The sequence below is a fragment of the Piliocolobus tephrosceles genome, unplaced genomic scaffold (assembly GCF_002776525.5).
Source record: "Piliocolobus tephrosceles isolate RC106 unplaced genomic scaffold, ASM277652v3 unscaffolded_77, whole genome shotgun sequence".
In the NCBI taxonomy this organism is placed as follows: Eukaryota; Metazoa; Chordata; class Mammalia; order Primates; family Cercopithecidae; genus Piliocolobus; species Piliocolobus tephrosceles.
The window spans coordinates 251529-263902 of record NW_022335051.1 but is presented as its reverse complement, the minus strand read 5'-3'; the positions used below and the strand labels follow the sequence as shown (position 1 = coordinate 263902).

General features: G+C 45.0%; 1 protein-coding gene across 1 annotated transcript in view; it reads left to right on the top strand.

Annotated features, from left to right (window-relative positions):
* Positions 1-12374, top strand: part of LOC111534503 — a 70562-nt gene that overhangs the window by 45181 nt on the left and 13007 nt on the right. Inside the window, 1 exon segment of the mRNA XM_026446736.2 lies at positions 1848-1912. The gene's annotated coding sequence lies outside the window, so the exon portion shown is untranslated.

Genomic DNA, 12374 nt, shown 5'->3' with positions numbered 1-12374 from the left:
ACTCATGATCCACCCACCTCAGCCTCCCAAAGTGCTGGGATTACAGGCACGAGCCACCGTGCCCATCCTGTTTGTCACACTTTAATATCTTTTCTTTTGTTAGCTTGTTAGCTTTATTTCTTTATTGTCTTTTTTTTTTTTTTTTTTTTTTTTTTTTGAGACTCTCATGCTGTCTTCCAGGCTTGAGTGTAGTGGCCCAGGCACAGTCTCAACTCACCACAGCCTTGACCTCCTGGACTCAAGTGATCCTTCCACCTCAGTAGCTGGGACTACAGGCACATACCACCATGTCTGGCTATTTTTATTTTTTATTTTTAGTGGAGACAGTGTCTTGCTATGTTTCCCAGGCTGGTCTGGAACTCCTGGCCTCAAACAATCCTCCTACCACCCTCTCCCAAAGTGCTAGTATTGTAAGTGTGAGCCACCATGCCTGGGCTGTCTGTGTCTTTTCCATTTATTTATAGAGTTAATGTGTATTTTGCTAATTTGATGATCTATTTGTTTAATCTCATTAAATTATAAAAATAGTAAATACTTTTAAATAAAGAAGTGAAAAATTTCCTTTACTCTTTAGACCCACAATTTTATCTCAGGAAATAATTGTTATTGTGAAAATGGGCCATATTATTCAAGATATATACAGGCTAATTGGACGTCACTTCACATTTTCATATTTTGTGGACATCTATGCCAATACCTATTGCTTTAAATCCTTTTCATGGTTGCATAATATTTTATTATATGGATGTATCACAATTTATCAGTCAGCTGCTGTAGGCATTTAGGCTCATTCTAATGTTTGCTTTGATCTCTTTATATAATTAAAAATTAACCCCCTCAGCCAGGTGTGGCAGCTCACACCTGTAATCGCAGCACTTTGGAAGGCTGAGGTGGGAGAACTGCTTGAGGATAGGAGATTACCACCAATCTGGTCAACATAACGACACTTTGCTTCTACTAAAAATTAAAAAAAAAAAAATGAGCTTGACATTGTAGTGTACACCTGTAGTCCCAGCTACAGGGGAGGCTGAGCAACTGGAAGATCTCTTGACCCTGGGAGGTTGAGGCTGCATTTGTAAGCTATGATCACACCACTGCACTCCAGCTTTGGTAACAGAGTAAGACTGCGTTTCTTAAATAAAATAAAAATTAGATGGAAAGATTGCTCAAGCCCAGGAGGTTAAGGCTGCAGTGAGCTGTGATCGCACCACTGCAGTACAGCCTAGGCGACAGAGCAAGACCCTTTCTCAAAAAATAAAATAAAATAAAAATTAACCCTTTATCATATTCCCAGTGACACCATCCCTCCTATGTTTTTCCTACAAGCCCTTGAATTTTGTTTGCTTTTCACATACGATTTAAAACTTTTTTTTTTATTATTATACTTTAAGTTCTAGGGTACATGTGCATAACGTGCAGGTTTGTTACATATGTATACTTGTGCCATGTTGGTGTGCTGCACCCATCAACTCGTCAGCACCCATCAATTCGTCATTTATATCAGGTATAACTCCCAGTGCAATCCCTCCCCCCTCCCCGCTCCCCATGATAGGTCCCGATGTGTGATGTTCCCCTTCCCGAGTCCAAGTGATCTCATTGTTCAGTTCCCACCTACGAGTGAGAACATGCAGTATTTGGTTTTCTGTTCTTGTGATAGTTTGCTAAGAATGATGGTTTCCAGCTGCATCCATGTCCCTACAAAGGACGCAAACTTGTCCTTTTTTATGGCTGCATAATATTCCATGGTGTATATGTGCCACATTTTCTTAATCCAGTAAGTACTGATGTCTGTCTGTGTCATCCCTCTTTTTAAAAAAAAAAAAAAAATGTCTTTTTGTCACTTCCAGCTGAATCTACCGTGAAAGACTTCAGAGACCAGGAAGAGAGACTGACTGGGCAACATCTTATTCAGGTACGAAAAGACTTGGACTATGACTCAAAAATGGTCAAATAACAGTACATGCATCAAGTGCAATGGGAAGCTCTTCCGGAGGGTGAGAGAAGCTTCCAGTTAAGGTGACATTGAAGCCAGGTCCTGAAAGATGAGGAACAGTTGTATGAGAGTGGGAAGGGAAGGGGGAGGCGGAGGGATGGGGAATGGGCTGGGATGGGATGGAGTGAGCTGCCCAGGCAGGGAAACCAGCACTGTAAAGACCTGGACAATGAAGATGGCACATTTTGTTCAGGGAATGGTGAATTAAGTGTGGTGGGAATGCTTTGGAGAGACAGTAATTTGCTTGTATGGAATTTTGCCTGAGAGAATTAATTACAATTTCTAATCTGTTGATGTTATCATGCATCACTGTCCTTGTCAAATAGTTTGGAATAGGTATAATGATCACAATAACATCAAGCATAGTATTTCATTAGTTCTCGCAAAATCACAGGTAGGTGCCACAGTTATCCCCATTTTACACACAAAATGATGAAGATTGGGGATAATAAGTGATTTGCCCAAGCTCACCTGGATATTAAGACTGAGTCAGTGTTGGATCTTATTTGACTTTAATGCTTGCTTTTTCCATGAGCACCATGCATTGTCTCTCCTATGCAGTTAAGCAGGTAGACAGGTGAGAGAAAAATCCATGTTTCTACTCATACACTTCTGACCAAATGTGTGTGCAGAGCTTCTACACCAAATCTCCAACTCTCTGGATACCAACTGCATATCCCACAATTCCATTCTGACACTACCTGGAGTTAGTGGAGACCCCACAGATTAGGAGCTCAGTCCCACAAGACCACCTTCACTTCAGATGCCAGTTGCAAGTCCTAAGTTGTCACCTGTATTTTGACCAACCAGTTAGAAATCAGGGGTTCCTATGACCCTCTTCTTAGGTTTAATTATTTGCTAGAACAACTCACAGAGCTTAGAAAAACAGTTTGTTTTTCTTTTTTGTTTTAAGAGACAGAGTCTCGTTCTATTGCCCAGGCTGGAGTGCAGTGACGCAATCATAGCTCATTGAAGCCTCAACCTCCAGGGCTCAAGTGATTCTCCTGCTTCAGCCTCTCAAGTAGCTGGAATTACAGGTTTCCCACCACCACATCTGACTAATTTATTTTATTTTTTTGTATAGATGGAGTCTTGTTACATTGCCCAGGCTGTTCTTAAATTCCTGGGCTCAAGTGATTCCCCCACCTCTGCCTCTGAAAGTGCTGGGATTACAGGCATGAGACACCACATCTGGCCAGTTTATTTTCTATTACTGGCTCAATGTAAAGGCTGCATCTCAGGAACAGCCAATGAAAGAGATGCACAGAGCAAGGCAAGTGGGGAGGGCCACAGAGCTTCCATGCCGTCTCTTGGGCACACTACCCTCCCAGAACCTCCTTGTGTGCAGCAACATGGAAGCTCTCCAAACCCTGTTGTTCAGGGTTTTTATGGAAGCATGATTGATAAAATCATTGGCCATTGGTGGTTAAGTCAATCTCCAGCCCCTTTTGCCTCCTGGAGTTCAGTGGGTGAGACTGAAATTTCCAAGCCTCAAAAAAATGTGGTTGGGGTCGGGCACAGTGGGTCACGCCTGTAATCCCAGCACTTTGGGAGGCCAAGGTGGGCAGATTACCTGAAGTCAGGAGTTTAAGACCAGCCTGACCAACATGATGAAATCCCGTCTCTACTAAAAATACAAAAATTAGGCCAGGCGCAGTGGCTCAATTATTAGGCCTCAAAAATTAGGCCAGGCGCAGTGGGGTCACGCCTGTAATCCCAGCACTTTGGGAGGCCAAGACGGGCAGATCACGAAGTCAGGAGATCGAGACCATCCTGGCTAACACGGTGAAACCCTATCTCTACTAAAAAATATAAAAAACTAGCCGGGCGAGGTGGCAGGCGCCTGTAGTCCCAGCTACTCGGGAGGCTGAGGCAGGAGAATGACGTGAACCTGAGAGGAGGAGCTTGCAGTGAGCTGAGATCTGGCCACTGCACTGCAGCCTGGGTGACAGAGCAAGACTCCGTCTCAAAAAAAAAAAACAAAAATTAGCTAGGCATGGTGGCATATTCCTGTAATCCCAGCTACTCAGGAGGCTGAGGCAGGAGAATCACTTGAACCTGGGAGGCAGAGGTTGTAGTGAACCGAGATTGTCCCATTACACTCCAGCCTGGGCTACGAGAGCCAAACTCTGTTTAAAAAAAAAAAAATGTGGTTGATTCCTCTGGTAACCAGCCCTTCTGAAGCAGTCTAGGAGCTTCCAGCCACCTAGGCATTTCAACAGCATCCCACATGCTTTCTTACCATGCTGCAGATCTGAAAGATCTTAGAGGCCCTTGTGTCAGGAACCTGGGACTAAGACCAAAAATTAAAACAGAAGATACTCCTATTACCTCTGTCACTAAGGACTTTATAAGAGCTTTAGAAGCTTTTTGCCAGGAACCAGGGCAAAAACCAAATATATGTTTCTTTTCTTATATTTGAGACAGAGTCTCACTCTCCCACCCAGGCTGGAGTACAGTGATGTGATCATAGCTCACTGCAGCCTTGACCTCCTAGGCTAAAGCAATCCTCCCACCTTAGCCTCTCCAGTAACTGGGACTACAGGCATGCATCACCATGCACAGCTGATTTTAATTTTAATTTTGTAAAGACAGGGTCTTGCTATGTTGCCCAGGCTGATCTTGAACTCTTGGTCTCAAGCATTCCTTCATCTTTGGTCTCCGAAAGTGTTGGGATTACAGGTGGGAGCCAGCATGCCCACCAATCACAAGGATCTTTATAAGAGAAAGAAGGTGGGAGAGTCAGAATTAGAAAAGAAGATGTAGTGATGGAGGAAGAGGTCAGAGAGGGAGATTTGAAGATGCTGCACTTCTGGCTTTGAAGATGGAGTCAGGGGCCATCTTCAAGGTGAGTCAAGGAATGGGGGTGGCTTCTAGAAACTGGAAGAGGCAGCCCCTCTGATGCCTTGTCTTTAGCCTTAATAGACCTAGTTGGGCTTCTGGCCCCCAGAACTGTAAGATGGTGGATTTGTGGTGTTTTAAGCCACTAAACATAGGGTAGTTTGTTGCAACAGCAAGAAGAAATGAACATGAAGCCAGTGGCAGTTGCTCATGCCTATAATCCCAGCACTTTGGGAGGCTGAGGTGGGAAGATTGCTCAAGCCCGGGAGCTTAAGTTAAGACCAGCCTGGGCAACATAGTGAGACCTCATGTCTACAAAAATTTTAAAGAAAAGGCCAGGTGCAGTGGTTCATGCCTGTAATGCCAGCACTTTGGGAGGCCAAGGGGGGGAGTGGATCACGAGGTCAGGAGTTCAAGACCACCCTAGCAAAGATGGTGACACTGCGTCTCTACTAAAAATACAAAAATTAGCCGGGTGTGGTGGTGGGCACCTGTAATCCCAGCTACGCGGGAGGCTGAGGCAGAGAATCACTTGAATCCGGGAGGCAGAGGTTGCAGTGAGCCAAGATCACGCCATTGCACTCCAGCCTAGGCGAAAGAGTAAGACTCTGTCTCAAAAAAAAAAAAAAAAAAAAAATTAGCCAGGTGTTGTGGCATGCACCTATAGTCTCAGCTACTAGGGTGACTGAGCCTGGAGGATTGTTTAAGCCTAAGGGGTTGAGGTTGCTGTGAGCTGTGATTGCACCACTATACTTCAGCCTGGGCAATAGAGCAAGACCCTGTCAGAAAAGAAAGAAAGAAGGAAAGAAGGAAAGGAAGGAAGGAAGGAGGGAGGGAGGGAGGGAGGGAAGGAAGGAAGGAAGGAAGGAAGGAAAGGAGGGAAAGAGAAAGAAAAAGAAAAAGAGAAAGGAGCATGGTGGGAATGGGGACAGATGGCAATGTTAAGTAGAATGGTCAGGATTGGCCTCATGAGTGAAAATTGAGCAAAAGTTTGAAGCAGGTGATGGAGCTGGCCAAGGTGCTGAGAGAAGAGCACTGTAGGCTGAGTCAACAGGATAAAGGCATTAGGAGGAAACTCCCTGGTGTGTCTGAGGCTCTGGAAGGAGGCCAGAGGGGCAAAGAGATAGAGGGAGTGAAGAAGGCAAGGAGGCCAGGGAGGTGCTGGGCTGGGATCAGTGCAGATCATGTAAGCCCTGGAGGCTATTGCTGGGGCTTTGGCTTTTACTCTGACTGAAATGGGAACCGTGGAGGTGGGGGGTAGGGTGGGGCGGAGTTCTCAGCAGAGAAGCAACGTGATCTTTTTCCTGATTTAAAAGCACCGCCCTGGCTGCTGAGTTGAGAAAGACTGTGGGAAGATTTGGGTGAAGCAGGGGGGCTAAAGTGTGGCAGTATCCAGGTGGAAGATGAAGTCAGTCAATAGGATTTCCTGACAGACTGGATGTGAGCTGTGAGAGAAGGCAGGAGTCAAGGTTGAGTTTTGTTCTAATTGAATTATTAAGTAATTTTTTAAAACACTGCTGCCTTTCCCAATCCTACCAAGTAAAGGATGCTAGATTAAAGAAATCTCAAGTCAGGCCAGGTGCAGTGGCTCACACCTATAGTTCCAACAGTTTGAGAGGCAGAGATGGGTGTATATTTTAAGGCCATGAGTTCGAGGACAGCCTTGCAACATAGCAAGACCTCCTCTCTACAAAAATGAAAAAAATAAATTTAATAAAATAAAATAAATATAGCTGAGCATGGTGGTGTGTACCTATGGCCCCAGTTACTCAGGAGGCTGAGGTGGGCAGATGTCTTGAGGCTAGGAGTTTGAGGCCAGCTCATAGCAAGACTTCTCTCTCTATAAAAATTTAAAAAAAAAAAAAAAAAAAAAAAGCCTGATATGGTGATAACTGCCTGTATTCCCAGGTACTGGTGCAGCTGAGGCAGGATGATCTCTTGAGCCTAGTTGGTCAAAGCTGCAGTGAGCTATGATTATACCACTGCACTCCAGCCTGGGTGACAGAGCAGGATCCTGTCTCAAAATACAAATACGAATGAAGTGAAATTTCAAGTCAGACCAGTCCCTTCTAGGCTATGCAGGCCTTGCAACCACATAGCCGCATGACGGGGTTTGTGTGGCTGTGGATGAGGAGACCCCTGCCCACTTGTTGGCTATATAATCAGTTTGTTTTTAAATATAGTAATCAAATATATTTCATCATACTTAATGGTCTCAGATATGTGTGGGTTTTGGAATTCTCCTTGGAACAGGTTGCAACATCTTATTGGCTCCATCATTCCCTAATTTTTTTACCTTATCAGTTTTCAATAAGATCAGAATTGATATTAGACTATCTAATCAGTTTTGATTAAAAAGAAAATGAAATTGTGTTTTTCGCACTTTATCCAAGTCTGTTGTCATATTTGCTAAATCGAATCAATACTTGACCAAATGCAAAATTAAGGCTTCTTTATCATGAAACACTATGTCATTCTTGAAAAATATGCTTTTTAAAAAAAAAAAAAAAAAAGACAGTGTCTTGCTTTTGTCGCCCAGGCTGGAGTGCAATGGCGCGATTTTGCCTCACTGCAACCTCCGCCTTCTGGGTTCAGGCAATTCTCATGCCTCAGCCTCCTGAGTAGCTGGGATTAAGGCGCCTGCCACCACACCCATCTAATTTTTGTATTTTTAGTACAGATGGGGTTTCACCATGTTGGCCAGGCTGGTCTCGAACTCCTGACCTCACGTGATCTGCCAGCCTCAGCCTCCCAAAGTTCAGGGATTACAGGCATGAGCCACCATGCCCAGCCTCCATTTCTTTTTTGTAGTCTTTAATAAACAGCTGCTATCATTGCAGACTTGCTATTTAGGCATTTAGGAATTTTTCACTAGAAGGCATGTAAGGAAAGACCATCGGCATTTATAATGTATTTAGCATTCATTCTTTGCATGACTGTCCCTAGAGCTGTAACTTTACTAATGAATTTTTCAGAAGCCACTTAGCTAGCAACTGGGCCTAACCAGCCACTTACTCTCATTGTTCAGTGCTCTTTTTTTCTTGTCTATTTCTCCTCAAACTTGGCCATACTCACAAAGTGATAAAAACTTGTATTTCTGCTGGCACAGTGGCTCACGCCTGTAATCCCAGCACTTTGGGAGGCCAAGGCGGGTGGATCACAAGGTCAGGAGATCAAGACCATCCTGGCTAACACGGTGAAACCCCGTCTCTACTAAAAATACAAAAAATTGGTCGAGCATGGTGGCAGGCACTTGCAGTCCCAGCTACTTGGGAGGCTGAGGCAGGAGAATGGCGTGAACCCAGGAGGTGGAGCTTACAGTGAGTCGAAATTGCACCACTGCACTCCAGCCTGGGCGACAGAGCAAGACTCCATCTCAAAAAACAAAACAAAACAAAAAAACTTGTATTTCTTTTCTTTCCTTTTTGGAGACAGGGTCTTGGTCTGTCGCCCAGGCTGCAGTACAGTGACATGATCATGGTTCACTGTAGCCTGAAACTCCTGGGCTTAAGCAATCCTCAGTCTCCCAAGTAGCTGGGACTACAGACGTGTGCCACCATGCCCAGCTAATTTTTTTATTTTTTATCATAGAGATGGGATCTTGCTAGGTTTCTCAGACTAGGCTCAAACTCCTGCCTCAGCCTCCCAGAGTGCTGGGATTACAGGCAGGTATGACCACCTGTGCCCAGCCACTTATTATTTTAAATAATAGCTTTATTAAAATATGATTCACGTACCCTTCAATTTATTTATTTATTGAAATCTACAATTCAGTAGGTTTTAGAGTATTCCCAGAGCTGTGCATCGATCACCACAGTCACTTTTAGAACCTTTCATTACGCTATAGAGAAATCCGTACCCCTTAGCCACTACCTCCTACTCCCCCCACCTGCCTTGGCCCCCAGCCTTAGGCAACCATTGATTCATTTTTTGTCACTGTAGAATTTCCTAATCTGGACAAATAGAATGGTACAATATGTGATCTTTTGTGGCTTTTTTCCCTCTTAGCACAGTGTTTTCAAAGTTCCTTTATGTCATAGTGTGTATCAATATTTCATTCCTTCTATGACTGAATAATATTCCGTGCTAGAGACACACTGCATTTTGTTTATCTGTTCATCAGTTGGTGGACATTTGGGTTGTTTCCGTGTATTGGCCGTTATGAATAATGGTGCTGTGAAGATTGCTGTATAAGTTTTTGTGCAAACATACATTTTTATTTCTCTGGGATATATGCCTAGGAGTGAAATTGTGATATTATATGATGACTGTATATTTAGCCTTTTGAGAAACTTACAGTTTGTTTTCTAAAGTGGCTACACCAGTTGGGTGCAATGGCTCACACCCGTAGTCCCAGCTACTCAGGAGGCTCAGCTGGGAGGATGACTTGAGCCCACAAGTTCAAGATCAGCCTGGGCAAGATAGTGAGACCCTGTCTTGATTTTTTTAAAAAATCCAATTAAAATGACACGAAAAGAAATACCCAAAGTGGTTACACGATTTTATGTTCCCACCAGTAATGTATGTGAGTTCCAATTCCTCCACATCTTCACTGACATTTTTGTTTTTTTCTAGACAGGGGCTTGTTCTGTCTCTCTGGCTGCAGCACAGTGATGCCATCACAGTTCACTGCAACCTTGATCTCCCAGGCACAAGTGATTTTCTCATCTCAGCCTCCTGAGTAGCTGAAAATTACAGGTGCATGCCACCATGCCTGACTAATTTTTATATTTTTTTGTAGTGATGGGGTTTTACCATGTTGCTCAGGCTAGTCTCTTACTCCTGGCCTCGAGTGATCTGCCCACCTCAGCCTCCCAAAGTTCTGGAATTACAGGCTGAGCTACCATGCCCAGCCTTCACCAACATTTGTTATTATCTGTTTTTTTTTTTTTCTTTACATCTTAAAGCCATATAAGAACAAGTATCTTCAGTTATACTGAACAAAAAATATAAACCCAGGGCACTGGGAGTCTGAGACAGGAAGATCTCTTGATGCCAGGAGGTTTTTGTTTGTTTGTTTGTTTGTTTGTTTGTGTTTGTTTGTTTTGAGACAGAGTCTCGCTTTGTCACCCAGGGTAGAGTGCATGCAGTGGCACGATCTTGGCTCACTGCAACCTCCGCCTCCCAGGTTCAAGTGATTCTCCTGCCTCAGCCTCCTGAGTACCTGGGATTACAGGCACATGCCACTACTGCCTGGCCAATTTTTGTATTTTTAGTAGAGATGGGGTTTCGCCGTGTTGGCCAGGCTGATCTTGAACTCCTGACCTCAGGTGATTTGCCTGCCTTGGCCTCCCAAAGTGCTGGGATTGCAGGCATGTGCCACTGCGCCTGGCCTGATGCCAGGAGTTTTAGACCAGCCTGGGCAACCTAGCAAGACCTCGTCTCTACAGAATATTTAAAAATTAGCCAGATGTGGTGGTGGCTGCCTATAGTCTCTCTCTCTCTCTCTCTCGTCACTTTTTGAGACATCGTCTGGCTCTGTCACCCAGGCTGGAGTGCAGCGGTGCCCATTATGGAACAATGCATTCTGGAGTGCAGTGGTGAGCCATTATGGCTCACTGAAGCCTGAAACTCCTGGGATCAAGTGATCAACCCTTCTACCTCATTCTACCAAGTAGTGGGGACCACAGGTGCATGCCACCCGGGTCTTGCTGTGTTGTCCAAGCTGGTCTTGAGTTCCTGGCCTCAAGCGATCCTCTCACCTTGGCCTCCCAAAGTGCAAGGATTACACGTATGAGCCACCATTCCTGGCCCCTACCCTGCCTATTGAGAACCAAAACAAGGATCCAAATTCTCCTTAGCTCAACTCGAGCCATTTCCCAATTGCTTCATCAGCAAGGAGCTGGTTATTGAGCTGTCAGGCCTCCCAAGCCACACAGCAATGAGGTGAGGGAGTTTTCCTGCTGCTCCACTCTGTGAGGAGTTGGAGGATGATGTTTACTTGTTTGCAGAGAGAGATGCCTTGTAGGCACCTTAGGATGGAGGGGACTCTGATTCCAGTGTCCTTTTTTTCTTTAGAAGCAGAACCTTGCTCTGTCACTCAGGATGGAGTTCAGTTGTCCTATCATGGCTCATTGTAGCCTCAAACTCCCAGGCTCAAGTGATCCTTCCACCTCATCCTTCCCAGTAGCTGGGACTACAGGTAAGCACCATGACACTTGGGGAATTTTGGGGCTTTTTGTAGAGATGAGGCCTCACTATGTTGTCAGGGCTGGCCTTGAACTCCTGGACTCAAGGGATTTTCCTATCTTGGCCTCCCAAAGTATTGGTAATACAGGCATGAGCCATTGTGCCCACTATCTCTGGTTCTTAACCTTCTACCTCCCTTTTCCACATTTAAGGAACACTTGTAATTACATGGGCTCACCCAGATACTGCCAGATAATCTTGTTTTAAGGTCAGCTGATTAGCAACATTAATTCCATCTGCACTCTTAATTCCCCTTCCTATGTATTTGTGCAGTGTAACATAGGACATGAGCTATTGCTGGGGGGTGGAGGGGGTGTTGTTACCTTGGCCACCACAGTGACTATTTTATGCCAGGTACTAAGCTAAGCACTGGTGAATTAAACATGAATAACACATACTCCCTAATCTCCATTCATATATGGGAGGAGCACCTCACCTCCCATGCTCCTGAGAATCTGGGGAGTCAAGGAAGGCTTCCAGGAGGAGATGATGCCAAAGCAGAGAAGTGACAGAGGAGCTGAAGCTACCCAGGAAGAGAGTAGAGGTTTAAGGGGAAGCGTATTCTAAGCAGAGGGCATCACCCACTTCAGAGGCTCCCAGAGGAGTGAGAGTGGGCATTCAGGGGGCAGATGAGGCTCAGTTGGACTCCACAGCAGGTAAAATGGAGAGGGGCAAGAGCAGTGAGTCTGCCTTGGAATGCAAGGCAGAGCAGGGGCTGTTAAGGAGTTTGGACTTAATCCCCGAGGCAAGGAGAAGTGATGTAAATGGGGGAAGAGTAACATGATGAGATTCATGGATTAGAGATGTGGTCCAGGCTGCTGTGTAGAGAAGGCATCAGGGAAAGCAGATGGCTCAGTGGGTGTACTGGAGACCTGAAGCAGGGGAAACACTGAGTTTAAGGAGAGTTTTTTAAAATATAAGAAGTTTGATTAGTTTAAATGATGGTGGGAAGGAGCTAAAAGCGGAGGATAGGTTAATGATACGGGGAAGTGGGAGGAAGAACTGACAAGTGAGATTCCAGAGAAGGCAGGAGAAGAGGAGATTCCCATAGGGGGATTATCACTTTCTTTTCTTTTCTTTTTCTTTCTAAGACAGGGTCTCACTATTGCCCAGGAGTGCAGTGGCATGATCTTGGCTCACTGTAGCCTAGACTTCCCAGGCTCAAGGGGTCCTCCCACCCCAGACTCCAAGTAGCTGGAACTACAGGTGTGCACCACCACCACACCTGGCTGATTTTTTTCTTTTGTTTAGTAGACACAGGGTCTCACTACGTTGCCCAGGCTGGTCTCCAACTCCTGGCCTCAAGCGATCCTCCTGCCTAGGCTTCCCAAATTACTGGGATTACAAGCTT